Consider the following 21152-nt stretch of genomic DNA (forward strand, 5'->3'; position numbering starts at 1 on the left):
ATTCAGCTGTTTTAAGGCTCTCTGGGGACCGCTCAACAGCGCCCCCCACCCAACAGCTGAATTGCCAATGGCTGAATTGGAGTACTGCACGGTGCCAGTACAGATGGGTGGGTTATGGTGGATTCTGCGGCTCTGCAGCTGCATGCAGTCGCAAAATCCAACATCCAGCTCGCGCTGCCCAGCCGTCAGAACACTACACATCATAATGTTCACAGCAAACTGTAGTTGATCACCAGGTATGTTTTATTAACGTAGAATAATTCATATAAGAAAAACGATAGGGAAATATCTTACCTTTCTCCACTGGTTAAAAATGCCAGGAACTGAAATTGAAACTTGCTGTGCGCCGCGGTGATATGTGTTTATTATGAAATGACAATTGCGTGTATTATAGCCAATTCGCACATTTATATATATATATTAGAGGTGGGCATAGATTAATCTAGATCAAAATGTCTTAAAAAATAATAAAAAAAAAAAAACTGCCGAAGGCATTCAAAATATGTGTGATCTACCCAAATAATGACCAGAAGTAAGTCCTTACTTTTTCTTTCCTCATGTTTCTCAGGCCAGGTGGCCCATTACACCATGAGCCCATCTCCCGTTTCCAAAATGCATTACAGACTGTTTGAAAAAGCTGTTTTGCTATGATAATTGGTAATGAAATATCAAAATAATGTTCAATAAGATGTACTTGTGTTTAATAAGTTGTTTTATTCAGAAGTTAACACAAATAAATAATATTACCAGTGCAGTACAGTATCTAGCAAACTCAGGAGCAAAACAGAAAGAAGCATTTCAAACTTGAACTATGGAGTTGCTCAGTGGCCAATGGTGTCAACTGTGGTTGTACTGGGCAGCTCCCAGGTGTGAATGGAACTGTGTGAATGTGAAGCAGGGCGTTCCTGAAAAAGAGCATCTGTGCTCATCGAACCTACCCTGGGTAAATCATTTTTTATTTTTTTAGATTAATGCGTTAATTAAATTATCGCGCGATACTAGTATCGCGTTAACGCAGCACGTTAACGCCCTTAACGGCCCAGCTCTAATATATATACATATATTATCTTTCAAATGCCCGAGTTCAATTTGGATTTAGTATCACCAGGCGTGCATAAGAACAGATAATGAAATCTACTGTAATCTACTGTACTTTTTTATTTTCACCACAGTGCAACTAATTTCAGATCTAATTGTTGCTACATGCTAACAATAGGGAGGAGAAACTAACTGCGTTTCAATATTTGTCAAAAACGTTACCTTTTGTGGTAGAATTATCCCGAATATGAACAGTTATTGAAATAATCCATACAGAACTTTGAACCTTGAACCCCATAGAAATTTACAGGAAGTGTCGTTTTGAAAAATTCCAACGCTGATCGACAGCTAGCGATGTCTATTACAAAATGGCCGCAAATAAACTACAATTCCCATGGTTCAAAATTTCCAAAATGGTCGCCCTCAGAATAGACTTGACCAAATTGAAAAGTTAAATCTATCTAATGACACTTTTAACCTATTGCTAAACTAACGTATTGATTATAATATACATTCTACATGCTGTTGTGACATGTTTCAACAGTCTAAAAAATATTGATTTATGACCAGATGTAATTTCGGGACCGGTACGGTTAAATTGTGGAGGAGGACCCCCCCCCCCCCCCCCCCCCCCACAATTTGATCAATTGGAAAGGATTGGCAGAAAGAGGCCTGCATGGAATGTGTTATTTATGGTTGCCTGTAACTTTTGGAAAGAAAATGCCTAATGTGCAATGGTAGAGTAGGTCAAACATTGTGAAAGCATGATACTACTGTTGTGACGATCGGTAATAAGACTCAGTTATGTCATATTTCTCACGTGGCAACTTTGTACTCGTCCAATGCCATGTACAAAGCAAGGGTTGCCATGTTACAGGCAGCCATACTGGAAGAACTAGGCACATTAAGTGCAAGGCCTCATTACCAAAACGTAATAACTTGAGGCACAACTGAATTTGCAAATAAATTAAGAGCGGCGGTTCATTAAAATTTTAATGGAACTATTTTTTTATGAAATTGTTACACCTGTTTTTCCTCCTGGAAGTGATGAGTTAATTAGTACCGCCCCAGTCTGACAATTCATGACTGATTGGTCTTACCTCTGATTGCAGGAATTATTGCATGATGCTCCCATCAGCCATTTGTTCTACATTAACAGAACTGTTCTCATTCTCCTAGATCTCCTGCTTGAAGTGGACTTCATAGCTGTGGCTCATGGATGACTAGGTGTGTAAATAGCTGGTTTTTAAACGTCTCATTGTGTTAATGAATTTGTTTTTGTTTAACACATTCTGGGCCATTGGGATTAGACGGGCCCCACTCTGAGGCCAGCTTTTCATTACAAGTTTTCACTGTGCGTGAGGTTGTTTGTAGAGCTAAATCTATATTTTATATTATTGCTATGTGTCCATTGTCATTGTCAATTTACAGTATAAACCTTCCCTTCAATATGCCATAAAGAAATAATTTTTTCATCAATATGTTCCCTGCATATAAGTTGCAATTTGTCAAACGTTTTCAAGTATTAACATCACTAACATGTCACAAAAGCATGTAGAATGTATATTATCATCAATACATTCGTTTAGCAATAGGTTAAAAGTGCCATTAGATTTAAGTTTTCGATTTTCTGAAGTCTATTCCAAGACGGAAACGGACATGCATAGCTGTCGACCAGCGTTGGAATGTTTCCGAACTACACTTCCTGTCAGCTACTGTGGGCTTTCAAAGTTCAGCGTTCTGAATGAATCATATCAATAACTGTTATGATTTGCGATAATAAGCCACAAAAGGTAACGTTTTTGACAAATATTGAAACGCAGTTAGTTTCTCCTCCCTATTGTTGGCATGTAGGAACAATTAGATCTGAAATTAGTTTCAAAACGGTTGCACTGTGGGGAAAATTAAAAAGTACAGTCGATGCAAGCCTGGTGATACTAAATCCAAATTGAACTCTGGCATTTGAAAGATAATATATGTATATAAATATATATATATATAAATGTGCGAATTGGCTATAATAAGTTAATGTATAAGCATCATATTCTATAATATTTCAAATTGCATTGGTCCGGATGGGAGAATTCAGTACTGTATCTACAGAACCTTCAGTTTAATCATCTTCCCTTTATTAATTTCCTTTTTTTTTTTTTTTATCTCAAGAGGGTACTGAACGAGATCAGTGGCCGTTTTTTTAAGTTTGGTCATTATCATGGTGTTATTCACTGTCAAAGATGCAAAGAAAAATCATAATTCATATTCTGTCATCACAATTTAAGCAAGCCTAGTAATGGACACAATATTTCTGACACTGTGAATACATTCCCCGAGGTCCATAGATGTACCTAGATACCAAGAATATGCAAATAGCCCTTGTAGAAGTGGAGCAATATTCCATTTACCTAGGTATATATTTTAGGCGGATTTTCACATCGTGTGGAACAGGTTAACGGGTGGATGGCTATGAGAACAAGGCCCGATCAGACTGAAATTGATGTCAAATCGCTCTTACCTGTGGCCTGTTGGATTCCAAAAAGAATTTCCCAGTTATTTGATCGCCATCTGGTAGATCGATATGTCCATTGGCTGATGCTATATTCCTTTACTGCATACTGAATTCGGCGTCGCAAAAAGTATTCCAGGCGATCTGGTGAAGCCATAGCTTTAGGCTAACAGAAAAGCTAACCCGGAGCGAAAAAATTGTGATAACCGGTCTGCAACAGGGGAAACTGCATTCTCGAGACAGCGCCAATACCAGGATCTGGCCGGTACTGCACTTTCGGAGTCCCAATATGCCTTTTACAGCCAAAATACAGCTCTGTGACAACATCCGGGATATTAAAATGGAATAAAAACAAACAAATGGAATAAAAACAAAAACAAGCTTAACACGTGGTTGGCTGTCAAGCGCTGGCTCCCAATCACGTATATATATGTGGTTGGCCACGAATGTGTTAACAAACTAGAAGTGATGAGTTTCTTTTACCGCCCCAGTCTGAAAATACATGACTGATTGGTGTCTCTGATCAATTGCTTTTTAGCTAGATTTTTGTGCCTCTAAAATGCTACAAACTCATCAATGCTCTATGATCTCTCCTCCTTCCAGAGTCTGGCTGTGAACCACCTGCAGGGCCGCAGGATTCCACCACCCCACAGGATTCTAGTCATGGGTCCTGCCCAGTTTCTATCCCAGTCGCCTGATTTTTATATTTTTTTATAAATAAAATGTGAAACGCTACTCTTGCGCTTGTTGGGTTTTTACCTTGACTAGGTCCATAATGTTATTTGTTGAGCGAGGTAGCTTGAGTGGCCACACATTGTATTTGGAATGCATTTGAGTAATTTCTGAATGGAGATTGGAATTTTATTTGAACAGACTGCAAAATGGTGGGTAAACTGACTGGGATTTTAAAATCGACCACATTAGTGCAGTTATTTAAATGATTGAATGCCCTAAACATGCCAGGCATATTTCTCACAAATAACTTGTGCTTAAGCTGGTAGTCTTTAAAACAGGGGCGTTTTTAGGGTTAGAAAACATTGGGGGCTTCAGCCCTCTGAAGAACTAGATTAGTTTTTTAAAGTGAGGTCCAGGTCCATCAGGGGGATCTGGGCAGTCCCCATAGAAAATTCAAAGTTAACGGGACCAAATCATCAGTTTCTTATTTATTTAGCCAGATAAAACATTGATATGGTCTAAGAGGCCCCAACGAGAGTACAAATATACATATATACACACATACATACATATATAATATATATACTTATACAACGGCATGCAAATTTCTCGATTCTGATTGGCCATTCACACGTCTTTATTGGCAACAATCCACGGTCCTGGGCTCAGGACCCGCCCACAACCAAATCACATAACCCTCCCCGGCTCACTCCGGGAGAAAACAGGATCGCGGACAACAAATGGTTATGTTGAAAGCACCATAACGACTAAATATGAAGCGATTCTGTCAAGGGGAATGTGTTAGTATTTTAAACAATGTTGGATGATGTAATTGATGGGTCTTGACTCAATCTAGAACAAAAGAAAAATCGCGGATTGATTGATAGATTAATTGATTGATTTAAATTTCTTCCTTCCTACTTTCCGACTGCAGCGTTCTCTCTCACACTGTCCGACGCTGGCGTACCCACAAACACACACACACATACACACACACACGCACACACACACTGTGACACACACACACACACACACACGCACACACACACACACACACTCCTGTCTGCAACAGCGGGGGAGTCAGACTGAGAGAGAAGCAGCGCTGTTTTAAGTGAGCATGGTCTATTGAATTGATTGATTGGTTGATTGCTAATTTTATTACTGTACCCCTGGTTTCCAACTGGTTAAGTTTAGGCTAAAAGAAATAAATAAAAAAATAGGGCGAAGAAAACGTTTTTTTCCTATAGGGCAAAGAAAACGTTTTAATAAATTTTCAATCAATCATTCCAATAATACACAGTTGGATGTGTTAGTTGGTTGGATGCACTTCAAGCTGCTTCCACATGAGGCAACTTCTCTCAATCATTCCAATAATACACAGTTGGATGTGTTAGTTTGGTTGGATGCACTTCAAGCTGCTTCCACATGGAGTTGTGGGAACTACTTTTTCTGGCGGATGGTTTTTTCAATAAATCTTCGATTAATGTGTGTTTATTGTATAGAAATAAGGTTGGATGAATCTGGCAGTTGTATAAAAGCTTTACACCACGTGCAGTCGTGATTTGTGACCAATAAACCATGCCTAGGGGGGTCTAACGACCCTCGGCTGCGCCTCGGGCCTAACAACCACCCCTAGGCATGGTTTATTGGTCACAAACCACTCCTGCGTGTGATGTAATGCTTAAATACACTAGTGTTGTCACGATACTGGAATTTCGACTTCGATACGATACCTTGAAAAGTATCGATACTTCGATATTATTTCGAATTTTATACCGTAATTCCTCTAATAGTAACCCCGGCTTGTATTTGTTTCAACTGTAGCGGGTACCAGGCTTGTATTAGGAGGAGGCCTGTATAAGAGGGAGGCCTATATTTCAAATTTTCAAACGGATCATAATGAATAAATCAACATTTTGTGCCAGTTTGAACCCAGTAAAATGTACTGGGTTTATTTATTGAAACCAAGTACTGTATGAAATAGTAAACAGTGCAATTACAGGTGGTCACTGGTCATTTCAACGTTTTCAAAGTGAAATCAAGTAACTAGCTCAGTATGCAGCTCAGTATATTAGTAACCCGGCTTGTATTAGGAGGCCGGCTTATAATTGCTTAGCTCAAGAGCGCACCCGGCCATTAATAGAGACCCGGCTTGTATTTGAGACCCGGTTACTATTATAGGAATTACGGTATATATATATATATAATATAATATATTTTAATTTTTTCTTTTTTTTTTTAACAAATTTAGCTTCAAATTTAGCTTCTCTCTGGTACTATAAGAGAAGATAAATATAACAATTTTAAAACCCTTTGTTTATCTTTAGATCACACATTTAAAAATAACTGTTCATCTCACTTCAATCATTTTTATTGCAAATGCAGAACATGGTATTTTCTCAAGCAGACAGATGTAAACACTGTAATCTGTGTTGCATGCACCTGACAAACTGAACTGTTTATATTACAGTTAGTAAAAGTTTCGTTTTTATTTAAAGATAACGAGAGAGGGAGAGGGATAGGGAGAGGGCGGTAGAGAGAGGTAGCGGTAGAGAGAGAGAGAAGTAGCGATAGAGAGAGAGGTAGCGGTAGATGGAGAGAGAGGTAGTGATAGAGAGGGAGAGGGCGGTAGAGGGAGAGAGGTAGCGATAGAGAGAGAGAGGCTATGCTCGGAGCATTTTAGTAACGTTACATTTTCAACAAGATTGCTGCTATTTAAACACTTGATGGAAATGGGGTAACGTTAACCTTATGTCGACTGTAGTATTGTATGACCTCGACATAACGTTTAAACGTTAACGTTACTCCGTTACCATGCAGTAATTATACAAGTAGCCAGCTAAGATAACGGAGCTAGCAGTAGCTAACGTTAGCTGGTAGCTGTAACGTTACAACGAATCAGCTGTTGATATTATGTGCCATCAGTAGACAACGTATCATGTATTAAACTAGAGTTAATGGTTTAATGCTTCAGTCACAGTGACGTTGAAAGAGCAGCTGTCACGAACCTCTTTAATTTCTTTATGGAGATCGGCGCTGGCACTGCTCTAACACCGCTTGCAAATAGCATTGGGTCATTTGTAGCTTGTCCTTCGTTGTTTACTTGAAACCCGAAGTACCTCCAAACAGCACTTCTGCTGTTTTCTTTATCCACAAGCACAAGTTGCGGAGGCTCTGCATTTACCATCTTCAGCTAAAATGTTTGTTTACTAATTGAAGAAGACGGCTCTCTGTGACTCTGAGGGGGAGGGCTGGACTCGGAGGAGCCGGGGGGGCACTCGCCAGCTGGTACCGATACTGCAGAAAAAAAAATCGGTACTTCGGGAAATGAGTATCGAAGCCGTTTTAAATATTCAGTATCGATATGTATCGATACTTTGATATTTTTGACAACACTAACATACACACATATACACCAATAACAAAATTAAAACACATTAAGAATCATACACATAAGCAAATAAACAAACAAACATGCACAGCCTATGTACAAAAGAAATAAACAGTTAATCTCTGATTGCATAAACACTCAAATCAAAAGTATTACACTTATCAAAACCTTACACTCAAGGAGCAAAACATAGGCCCAGATTTGCACCCCTATAAGCAAAGTCAGCCTCACTAACACACTTGCATTACATTACACATAGAATGTCAAATTACCACGCATATGAGCCAATTGGTTAAACACAGCAATCAGATGCACAAACACACCATTGCTTAATTGTAGATACACCAATCAGGTTTAAGCACTATAAAAATGCAGCAGGTGAGTTCACCTGTCTTCAACCAAAATGGAAGGAGAATGAAGTACTGTACACAGAACGTGAAAATATACAATACATTAACCAAACACTACCAATGATGCAGACTGATGAAAATATTAATTCTCTCCATATACCCAAATATGTCAACATGGAGAATCACAACAAAAAAATCTCGTGCCAGATCCAGCTAGGCAAAGCGATGTCTAGTATTTTCTGTACACTATTTAAATTGTTTTTGTTTTTGTTTTACTGTCATTTTAACCTGTACTGGATACAGTATTTTATGTTTGTCTATTTGCTGAGCTTACTGTGTTATGCACACTGTAGTAGCATGAAAACTGGGACATGTTTTGTTGTGATTCTCCATGTTGACTGGGGATGTCCCGATCCGATCGGGCTCAGGGCCGATCACGTGATTTTCCAAAGATCGGGATCGGCAAAAAAGAAATATTTTTTATTGTTATTCAACAAACATGACCATGTTCAAGTCTTAAACTCATACTGAGGCCTTAGTTTTGGTTTTAAATTGCATATCATCATTCATTTATTTATTGTCACAGAGCAGAAGAATTTTACCAAAACAAACTAACAGTATCCAGCTGCAGAACGGCAGACCAGCCACACTCGGACTTTATTTTTTTTTGATCGGATCGGGAAGATCGGTATCGGTAGATACTCAAAATCACATGATCGGGACATCCCTAATGTTGACTGATTTGGTTATATGGAGAGAACATTTATATTTTCATCAGTCTACTGACATAGGTGTCAAACTTATTTTTATTTATTTTTTACATTAATCTTGGGTTCAAAAATAGCGGTGTTAAAAGAATTGCAGGTTAATGCGTTAATAAAGCTTTAACTTTGACAGCCTTAGTTATTACACATTCTTACGCGCATGTATGTTAAACATCTGAGGTATTGATGAAGTAACAAAGGAAAAAAGCCAAAAGCACTTACTCCTCAGACATTCTTTGACAATTTTACAGCCCAAAATACAAAAGATCCAGGCGGAATAGGTAACAAAGGGTTGAAGAAATATTGTCTGAACTGTCGGATGCAAACTGGCTGTGTGACATAACCGAGCATCTCGCTCAATTGAATAAGAAGCTGTAGGGACGCAAACAAGTCCCACCCAAAACTTGACCAATATAGTTGTGAACTGAGACAACCCTTATTTTGTTATTTGAGTACAGTTACAGTTGTGTGTTCATTACGAATTGAAAATGGGGGACCCTGATGTAAACTAGTCGAAAGTCTTTCTCTGGTCTGCATCCCCTTAACAATTGTGTGTATTGAGCTGTACTGTACCCATTCTGCAATCTGTTAATTAAACTATATTCCATTAGTTGGATGTATGGCCTCTGCAAGGTTGTGTGCAGCCATTTTTTTGCCAGTTTTTGTAACATCTGCTGTCCCACGTGCAGTGGCGGCTGGCCGATAGTGGGCACTAGAGCGCCGCCCCCCCCCCCCCCCCCCCCCTGGTTAAAAGAGAGAAGTTTTTTTTTCTTTTTAGCCCTAGAAATAAAATAAACATGTTTAAAATGAATATTTACTCATTTTAAGTGTTTGTGTTTCCAATGCACAATATAACGTTAATATCACAGGATTACAGGAAGTCACTAGTAACTACCTCTCAAGCCGGGGCGAGACATATTGCGCACAGTAGGGCGTGCACTGGTTTCATCGCTGTATCCTCGCAGCCAATCAAATAGGTCAACGCACTGTGCGTAGAAATATGATGGAAGCCGGGCGCGTTTTCAAGCGATCTATATCATCTAAGCAAGCAGCGTCTATACTTTCCGTAGCCGCATTTCTCTGAGACGCTCTCTGATTGGCCGACGTCAGTTTCTACACTGGTTAGGTAGTTACTCTTCGAAGTTGGTTAAGGTTAGGCAAGTTCTTTCCACGGTTAAGCTTAGGCACTCTTTCAAAGTTGGTTAAGGTTAGAAGAAAAGTTGAGATCCAAGGCAGCTCTACAAATTTTTAAAAGCCTTTATTTGTTGGCTTACATTATTTAGAACATTTTTTAAAAACCGACATGTTTCGGCCTATGGCCTTCTTCAGGGTGTTGTAGCTGTGACAAAACAATACTGTGACTAAATAAAGAAAAAAAGGAAAAAACAACTCTGGGAGAAACTAATTACAATGGGGGACAGCTGGTCCCAAATGAATGAAGGCAAAGCACATTCTCAACTTGACATAGTTAGAAGACAATCCACTTATAAGTTATGTCTACGTTGAAAGAATATACAATAATACTAAATAGAAATAAAAAAAAAATGTATATTATATATGTATATATACACACTCAAAATATTATAACATAAGGAAATGAGTCAAAACAAATTTAGAATAGATCAATAATAATATCAAAAACAACAATGTAAGAGCATTGAGTAATGCAAGACAAAAAATACTACTATATAATGTAACCTACTTAGCCTATAGAAGTGACAACATGTCCATAGAGTCATTTAAACCTGCAAAGAGGTGGCCTGTAGTTATCAAAATACAATAAATAACAATGTATAAATACAATAAATAAATAGTGTTCTACTGGCCTATAAAAATGATACCATGTCTATGGAATCATTTAAACCTGGGAGTGAGGTGGCCTGTAGTCTATCGATCCAGCGACTTTCTTTCTGGTTTAGAATTCTTTGTCTATTACCTCCTCTAGACGTGAGTGGAACACTGTCAATTCCGATAGCTGTAAATAAAGCAGAGGTACTTTGGTAAACTTCATGAATATGTTTAGCCATTGCATAATCCATGTTGTTAGTTTTGATGGCATATTTATGATCTGCCAGTCGATCATATCGATCGATGGTTAAGGTTAGAGTTTGTCTTAGAGCAGGGCGATAGAACGCCAGGTAGTTTGCAGGCTGTTCGATGCGGAAATGGGCAAAGACACAGCTCGTCGTCACAGTACTTGTGTTGTGGTGGCTAACCTGGCTAACAAGAAGCTAGCTGGATGCAGTCTGGACAGTGGATATACATCAACAGTGGACATATACACTTTATCAAGCCCTCCTGGACCACGTTTCAACTAAACAAAGTGAGTTTAGTGAGATGTAGCAGTACTGTCTATCTGTATGTCATGTGTGTCATATGATGAATTGAAAATGGGGGACCCTGATGGAAACAAGACGAAAGTCTTTCTCAGGTCTGCATCCTCTTAACAATTGTATGTATTGAGCTGTACTGTACCCATTCTGCAATCTGTTAATAAACTTTTCAATCAATCAATCAATCAAGTTAATGCGGTCTCTCTCGCTCTCAACACAGCGTGTTGTTGAACTATTACATTTCATTTCGTCGCAGGTGACGCATAATGAATGAATGAATGGTAACTTGTTTAAAATGACAAGATATATGTGTTCATTATTGGATTGATCATACGTGTACTAGTGTAGTATGAATGAACTCGACTTAACGTTGGAAACGGGGTAACTAGTGATGTGTCGGTCACGAGCGACTCGTTCATAAGAGCCGATTCATTGCCGTGAGTGAGTCGAATCGCTCACGTCTAGGGTAACGTTATGAGTCAGTATTCGCTTGGTCAGCTGTCCGCTTGCCCCCCTTCACCCCCCCCCCCCGCGCCCACCCAAATGTAGTTCACACCGGCCGCCACTGCCCACGTGTTCTTTGCAGCTCACAGTTGTTAGTTCTGCCCCTCTTGACTGTGACAAAAAGGTTTTGAACAAACTTAATGTCAGCTTGTATTTGATGATATTCTTCTTTGTTATTTACTTGAATGGTTTGATCATTGATTGATGGAGTAATATGGGGTTCTGAAAAACTAAAATTATTTGTTAAAATAACATAAGCTAACATATATTTTTACATCTATGCAAATGCATATGCAATATGTATAACTTGAATAAGTAATAAATACAGAAACAACATGTTTAACAATATGTAAATGAGTAGCTACATTTATTTTACATTACATTAACATTTATACGGTCTTTGGCCCTTTGAGGGCAACCATAATGCTGATGTGGCCCTCTGTGAAAATGAGTTTGACACTACAGCATTGGTCTTGTGTAGTGTTTGGTGAATTTATTGTATATTTGCACATTCTGTGTACTTCACTTACAGTACTCTAATCACTGAGAAGTAGAATTGCTAAATGTGTTTTAGGTAGGGATGTCCCGATCACGTTTTTTTGCTCCCGATCCGATCCCGATCATGTGATTTTGAGTATCTACCGATACCGATCTTTCCCAGTATCGGTGAAACTCCAAGTGAACTCCAAGCCCACGTGGTTGAACAAAAAATTCAAAGAAACAGACTAAGAAATGACGTAAACACCATGATCAGAACCGCAAAAAGAAATTTCATCAACGACAAAACTGAGGAACAAAAACAAACCCTGCGAACTTTGGAAATTACTCAATAATCAACTAGGCTGCAGTAAAAAACTTAAAACCAGATTCTCAAACATAAACATAAAGACGGACAACACGCTCATCACAGACAAGCTGGATGTAGCCAATTACTTAAACATCTTTTTCACAAACATAGCCACAACACTGGTAAACAAACTACCCTCCCACTCAGGGCAGTATGGGGTAGAACACATAGTAGCATACTACAAAAACCTAGGGGTCCACAAAGACGACTTCAAACTTGAAATGGTAACAACCGATGAGGTACTCAAAAAATTGAGCGCCCTCCAACCTAACAAGGCCACTGGCCATGACAACATCCCCTCCAGATTCCTCAGACGCAGCAGCCGCCATCACCCCAGTCATCACACACATAATAAACCTCTCTATAAAACAGGGGCACGTCCCCAAGGACTTCAAAATTGCGAGAGTGACCCCTCTGCACAAAAAGGGCAGCAAATTAGACCCAGGCAACTACCGCCCTGTTTCTATTCTTGCCTCCACCTCGAAAGTCATGGAGAAAATAGTCTACGAACAGGTCGAAAAGTACCTGGCGGAAAAAAATCTAATCTACGAATTCCAATCTGGCTTCAGAACGTCCCACTCCACTGACGCATGCCTCCTCTATTTGAACGACCACATCAAACAAGAGGTGGACGCGGGCAAATACTGCGGCATGGTCATGCTGGACCTACAAAAGGCCTTCGACACTGTCAATCACTCCATTCTAATGGACAAGCTAAAAGCAATTGGTTTTGATAGCTTATCAGTGAGCTGGATGCAATCCTACCTGGAGGAGAGAGAACAGATGGTAGAGGTAAACGGTACTCTATCCCCCCCCCCTCACAGTGAGCTGTGGTGTTCCACAAGGAAGCATACTAGGACCGCTACTCTTCCTAATTTATGCAAATGACATGTCGTCAGCCTGTGACTGCAACTTGTTCCTGTTTGCGGACGACTCAGCCCTGCTGGTCTCTGACAAGAACAAGTTGCAGGTTGAAAAAACCCTCAGCACGGAACTAGGCAAAATCTGCATATGGCTCGCTGATAACAAACTATCATTACACATGGGCAAAACAGAGTCCATTCTCTTCGGTTCAAATAACAAACTCAGCAAGACCGACGGCTTCTCAGTCACAGTGGGTGACAATATTGTCACAAGGAAAGACTAAATTACCTACCTGGCAACCTGGGTTCCATCCTAGAGGCAAATCTTTCCTGTGACAAAATGGCATCCAATGTAATAAAAAAAGTCAACCAACGAACTAGATTCTTGTACCGGATCTCCTCTCTGGTAAACAAGAATACCCTGAAGACTCTGGCAGGAGCACTCATTCAAGGGTACTATGACTATGCGTGCACCTCATGGTACCAAAGCACCTCAAAGGCGCTTAAAACAAAATTACAAACATCACAAAACAAACTGGTCAGACTACTACTTGACCTGAACCCCAGAACCCACCTCACCCCTGCCCACTTTGACAACCTAGGATGGCTTAGAGTAGACAACAGAGTACAGCAACTTGCAATGGGCCTGGTCTACAAGATACACTATACGACCGGGGTGCCCATGTACATGTCAAAATACTTCCCAAAGGTCAGTGAATACCACAACCACTACACCAGAGGAAGCTCAACAAATCATGTTAAACCCAGATTCGGCTCAAACAAGGGACTAAACACGTTTCGCAATTATGCCACAACAATGTGGAACGCCCTACCCAAAGCTGTAAAGGAATGTGAATCCCTGCCCACATTCAAAACCACTCTTAAAGAGCACCTACGGGAGGCTGCAATTCGAAACTGGCCACCGTAAATGCCCAAAACCCCCACCACCTCCGAATAGACAGTCTCCTCCCCACCGCATGTATATATTCCCTCCCCGCCGTATGTATATTTCCCTCCCACCCACCCACCCCCTCCTAATGTACAGTCCCCTCCCCATCATATGTATATACTCTGTCAGGATCTAGGGGTAACAGTACTGTATATTTGAATACCGCTTATGTCACAAATGTATCAGTACTAAATACCTATATGTCCCTATGCCATAAATGTCATGTATGTTGTGTATGTCATAAATGTCTATATGAATTGAAAATGGGGGACCCTGATGGAAACAAGACAAACGTCTTTCTCAGGTCTGCATCCCCTTAACAATTGTATGTATTGAGCCGTACTGTATTGTACCCATTCTGCAATCTGTTAAATAAAGTTTTCATTCATTCATTCATTCCCGATCCGATCAAAAAAAAAGTAAATCTTTTATATATTTTTTTTATTCAACAAACATGACCATGTTCACGTCTTAAACTCATACTGAGGCCTTAGTTTTGGTTTTAAATTGCATATCATATTTTTTTTTTGTCAAAACAAACCAATAGTATCCAGCTGCAGAACGGCAGACCAGCCACACTCTCAGACCCAAACGCATTTCCTTTGATTTAATTATACATCAAATGATTTATGTCAAGGATTGCAATGCGTTGCTTGAATGAAGTTAACTTTTCACCTGGATAACGTCAACATTCAGGGTGAATGTAATGTGAGAAATTGGGATTAAAAGAAATTTTATTTGGGTCAGAGTGTGGCTGGTCTGCCGTTCTGCAGCTGGATACTATTGGTTTGTTTTGACAAAAAAAATATGATATGCAATTTAAAACCAAAACTAAGGCCTCAGTATGAGTTTAAGACGTGAACATGGTCATGTTTGTTGAATAAAAAAAATATATAAAAGATTTACTTTTTTTTGATCGGAAAATCGGATCGGGACATCCCTAGTTTTAGGTTAAGCACAGCAGTGTGTAACTGGTTCAAACAGAATTCATTCATATGGTAACAAAATGTAGTTTTTATAAATTAGTGTATAGTTTGTGTTTAATTTAGCAAAGGATCTGAGGTGTTCTGATAATTGTGTGTGTGGTTGTGCTAATTGTGTGTAGTGTTTTGAAACACCGGGCCCTGTTTTCAAAATCGTGCTTAAGCAATCGAAAAAATTATATACATAATGTTTCACTCTTCTCATAAAAAAAATATTAGATTTTGGGGTCTTTTCCTGCCTTTGGTCCGCTTTGCATTCACATCTCAAATGAACCGCAGCAGGGTTTACTTGCAAGTGTGAATGAGCTTTCACACCACCCCAAACCAACCGGACTATCCGAGGAAATTAACCAGGGTTCGATTAAAGCTTATTATAGTTTATCACAGTATCATGAGCATGTCTTTGTCAGTGGACACTGGACATGGGTATGGATGGCTCCAGGTGCTGCTGCGTTAAAGTGCACATCTTCAATACCTATGTACTATTTAAAAGCACAGTGCAGGACACACTCAAAGGTTATCGCACCTCGGAGATGGCAGTGGACATGTATGACAGGACAAAGGCCATATGTAATGGCCTTGGGATTGAGGAACATACTACAAGCCAAAGGAGGAAGCAGAAAAGGATGGACGAGTATGTAGTTGAGTCATCTTGTGGCACAAGCTCAGACCTCATGGAGATCAGCTGAGACATTGACTGTTCTATCCAGTCCTCGACAGAATGCTGCAAGAGCTTGAGAGCAGGTTCTCATGAGTTGGAGAATCTATGTTTAAAAGTACTAAACCATGGGAGCTCCAGTAGCTCACCGCGTACCTCGGACGCCATTTCGGCGTCGGGGACAACCGTGCGCGTCACGGATCTGGGGTACACGAGTTCGACTCCTGGACTCGCCGTATTTTCTCAGAGTGTCTTTCCCCCGATCTATACCCCATTCAACCTGTTTCTGTCGTCATGCTTGACCAGAAAAAGCGATAAACGCTAAAAGAACCAGCTGACTGGTCAAAGTTTACAAAAAAAAAGTACTAAAAACCAAATAAAAATACCAAACACTAACAAACATTCAGCACAGACAATGGGGATGCTGCCATAAAAAAAATGTAAACGTCACTAACGACGCCACTGCTTTAAAAGCTTGCTGTAGACCGTTGTAGAGTTCTGAACAAGTTAGAAAAACTACATTTACTGTTAAATGTAGGGTCATGTTGTCTTATAAATGCTCGTATTGTAGAGCCCTGGCTTTGTGGCACCTAATAACCTGTAGAGGGGGACATTGTCTCAGTCACTCATTCACTAGACTGGTTGCTGCCAGGTCAGGTGTTTTCCTACATTCAGTGGCTGAATTCCAGTGTTGAGATTTGTGGACTTCACTGAAGCATGTTGGAGAAGTGGATGCAAGGGTTCTGACTGAAGGGGTGAATTTGCAACGGCTCTTTTCTCAATCTGGAGAATTGACACCAGCTATGCAGCAACCCAGGATGTAATGGACATAAAAATGTACCTTTTTTATTGCTTTTGCGCTTCACATGCACTAGTTTGTCATGACCTTGAAGCATCTTGCTTTTAATGAACCATTAGTTTCCTGCCTTTGTACCAACCTGTGTCTGCATACAAGGTCAAGAGTATTTTGTAGTTTCAACTTTAGGAAGGCTTGAGTTGCTTCTGTCTTAAGGCAGTAATTCTTGCTTTCTTTGCTAAAAACTGACGTAGTACCTTAGTGGTGGTTTATGGCTCGGTGTATGTGACCAATGTATACAAATCTGCCATTTACTCAAACTTCACAGCAACCTGTGAATCTGCCTTGGTGTTACTATTCTCAACTGCTTCCCTTTAAACCATTCACTGAACCGCTGCCACTGGTCTGCTGATTGATCACAAATTCATAACAACGCTTTTCGTCAACATCACTAGGAAAATTAAACGCTGCTTCTGGAACCAATCCGCTTGCACATTGTGGAGAGACTCCGGGGACATGAAAGCATTTGGAGCAACAAGTTAGCGGGTCTGTTTCATTCAGACGACCTGGAGTCTTGTCCCAAAAGATGGAATTGTGGTTTGATTTCGGAAGCAGTTTTGCCTATAAACGTTCACAAGCCGTAAAAGGGTCTAATGTATATGCACCGTCTATGGGTAAATAAATCCAGATTAAAAGGGTGTAATGTATATGTGCTATAGGTAAATAATTCCAGATTAAAGGTCTATGCAAATGCTTAACTATGGGTCCAGATTCTGCATAAGTATGTATCAAAATAGCCCATAGGTTAATAAAACAAGGAATATATTACACAATAGGTGGTTCACACTCGAAACATTTCCATTGTAGGTCATTTTAGGCTTGTTATGAAGGTAAAACAATGTGTTGCCAACACAGTGAAAGTCATTTAGATAGTCCTTGGAAACAGTTGTGGCACAGTATCAACTTTCAACCGTTTACACGTGGGAATATTGATAACTGAAGCCCATTGGCTGTCACATGGATCAAACCTGTCACTCCAGTCTACGGGTCTGTCCAATGAGCAGCCAGGCCAACAGATGGTCACGAAAAGATGGCGTCATCTCATTACTGATGTAGGGCTGGGCGGTTAGTCGAGTTTCAATTATGATTTGGGCTTCCCAGTTCCCATGATCACGATATAAAACGTTTATTGTGCCACATGCCGTGTTGCTCTACACGTCCGTCCTTCACAGCAGTGCACTCCACCCCTCCAAATCCAAACAGTTTCAGCTGGTGTTTGTAACGTCTTTGGTAACTTGTAAAAGATGACAGAAAGGCAGCCTTTGGTCGAGAAGAAAGGTCAAGTAAATTAATTTGTCATCATGTGATGTTCTCAAATCAATGGGCCTCATTCAACAATACTCTATTATTTTTCTTATATTCTTGCTTACCTGTGTTACGAGAACAATAAGAAAAGCCACCGCCACATTCATCAAGCCGTTCTTAAAGTTTTTTTAATGGTGAATCCCACTCATTCTAAACTGGATGCGCATTCTCGCGCAAGTCATTTGCATAAGAGCCAATCGCACAGGTTGCCACTCATCTGGCTCTGCAAATAGATCTAGAGTCTGAATATCTCCGCATATATAGCTTAGCGTGATGACTGGCAGTGCGCATAGTACAGTGCGTGCTCCAAGTCAAACTGGTCACATCTCTCAAATCCATTCTGAGAACGGAACGCAGTGCCCGCGACGCGGGTCTTGATTGAAAATTGTATTAACAGATTGCAGAATGGGTACAATACAGTACACAGCTCAATACACACAATTGTTAAGGGGATGCAGACCAGAGAAAGACTTTCGTCTTGTTTACATCAGGGTCCCCCATTTTCAATTCATCATAACATATATGACATATGACATACCAGATCTACAAATACAGTACTGTTTGTGATACAAAAAGAGTTAAAAAAAATAGTATATACATTTGATGTAGAAACTGTACATTGGAGGAGGGGTGGTTGGGTAGGTGGGGTGGGGAACTGTACATTGGAGGAGGGGTGGTTGGGTAGGTGGGGTGGGGAACTGTACATTGGAGGAGGGGTGGTTGGGTAGGTGGGGTGGGGAACTGTACATTGGAGGAGGGGTGGTTGGGTAGGTGGGGTGGGGAACTGTACATTGGATTATCGGCTAAACCTACTTGGTCCAAGAAGAGGGTCTCGTGTATTACTGGGTTTAAGTAAGTTATTTATTTATGTTTTACTGTTTGCATACAAGGTGGTCCGCAAATGTTCTTGATAACAATCTAGTGGTCCGCATAAAACAGAAGTTTGGGAACCACTGATATAGACAATCTCTAAATATGCGTTCTATGCTACGTATACAGTACTGTATGTCATGTCATGATATATATCTATGTTGTGTATGTCATTATGAATTGAAAATGGGGGACCCTGATGTACTGTATTGTACCCATTCTGCAATCTGTTCATAAAATCCTCAATCAATCAATGGCCTGCGCGGCCAGAGCATAACTGTTCTAACAGCAATATATAATCCATTTCAGACATAACGCATGCAATAAGTTATAATAATAATTTATTGAAAAGTTCTGTATTTTTAAAGTCGTATTTGGGGGCAATTAACCAATGGTAGGTAGGCTTTTTTTTTTGGTGAGAATTTCTTATTTCGGTAAGAGTGCTCTCGACCACTCTTATAATTAGTTCTTGCCTGAGAAAAAAGCAACAATAAGAAAACTTTGCTGAATCCCAGGTAAGAACAAAGTAAGAGGAAATGCTAGTTAAGAACGAAATCTGTTCTTATAATATCGCTTCATGCATGAGGCCCAGTGAGTAAGTGTTTAATAATGGTGATTACTGGGGACTGGCTCAGATGGTAGAGTGGTGGTCTGGTAATCGGGAGGTTAGAATAGAATAGAAATACTTTAAAGGGGAACTATTTTACTATTTCTTTCACTATTTGGGCACTTTTACACAATTCCTGTGAGTCTATGGAACACCTCTGTAATATATATATTTTTTTTATTCATTGTTTTGTATTTCTAATCAAGCCTGGGCTCCTAAACCACTGTGCAGCGTCGGCCCCGCCTGAACATTAACATGCAGCAGTGACTATATGACATCACTAGAGGCTGTGTGGGCTCCAGGTCCAGCTCCAGGTCCAGCTCCAGGTCTCAACATTAACATGCAGCAGTGACTATATGACATCACTAGAGGCTGTGTGGGCTCCAGGTCCAGCTCCAGGTCTCAACATTAACATGCAGCAGTGACTATATGACATCACTAGAGGCTGTGTGGGCTCCAGGTCCAGCTCCAGGTCTCAACATTAACATGCAGCAGTGACTATATGACATCACTAGAGGCTGTGTGGGCTCCAGGTCCAGGTCTCTCCATATCTCAACATTAACATGCAGCAGTGACTATATGACATCACATATAGGCACATTTTCAAACGACTCAGTTCAGTGAGGGTGAATATTGTGAGAGGAGAATTGGAAGAATGCGCCAATATGAGAATTTTGAGACATAGATCATATTAATATAAGTTCACATAGCTAGGAAACAATGCTAAACACTCAAAAAGGCCATTTATAAGATAGTTCCCCTTTAATCATCCCCAGGGAAATTTGACAAATTATAATCCTGGTTTGATTCCTGCTCCTCCTGGGCAGTGTGTCTAAGTGTCCTTGAGCAAGACACTTAACCCCTAATTGCTCCCGATGAGCAGGTTGGCTCCTTGCTCCTCTGCCATCGGTGTGTGAATATGAGGAACAAATATTGTAAAGCCCTTTGGATAAAAGCGCGATATAAATGCACCATTTATAATTACGATTATGATTTTGCCACAATAGAGTAGCCTCAGTAACCTGCCTTTCAGGTTCCACATTGTCGATTTTAACTCGAGGGAAACCTTCAAATATGACAAACCATCTTGACGAGACCATGGCCTTGATTTAATAGACAGTGATGTTTATTAGTAAACAAGACATTTCTGTAGTGGATAGATAGGCCACCCAGGCACTTTCTGGGCATCCTGTTTAGTCTCCTTTGCCTTCCTTGGTAGATGAGGACGTGCACATAGTCCACACACAGTCGTGGCTCGTTAGTTTTTTGACATTTCAATAAAGTTGCAACTAAACAACGATTTTGATCGTCGAGTAATCTATCGATTATTGAATGAAAAGAAAAATCTTTCCTAGTCATTCCTCATCTTGTACAATGCTCTTTGCAACAACTTGCAAATTGACGGTTATAAAACAAAAAGCAAATGAAGATGTTTGCTATACATCAGGAGTGCAAAAAGGTTTATTTATTTTAAAAAGAAATACTGTAAATCTTGAGTTTGAAAGCTGAATAACTTAAATAAAGAAAAACATAAAACACAAACTACGTGTTAACAGGCTTTGCTATACATGAAATGGCTTCAGCAACAGGCCATGGAGGTGCAGCAGAACATAGACCCTACTAATCAATTATAAGAATAGTTGCCAACTACTTATT

Source organism: Notolepis coatsorum, assembly GCF_963971535.1.
Source record: "Notolepis coatsorum genome assembly, chromosome: 1".
NCBI lineage: Eukaryota > Metazoa > Chordata > Actinopteri > Aulopiformes > Paralepididae > Notolepis > Notolepis coatsorum.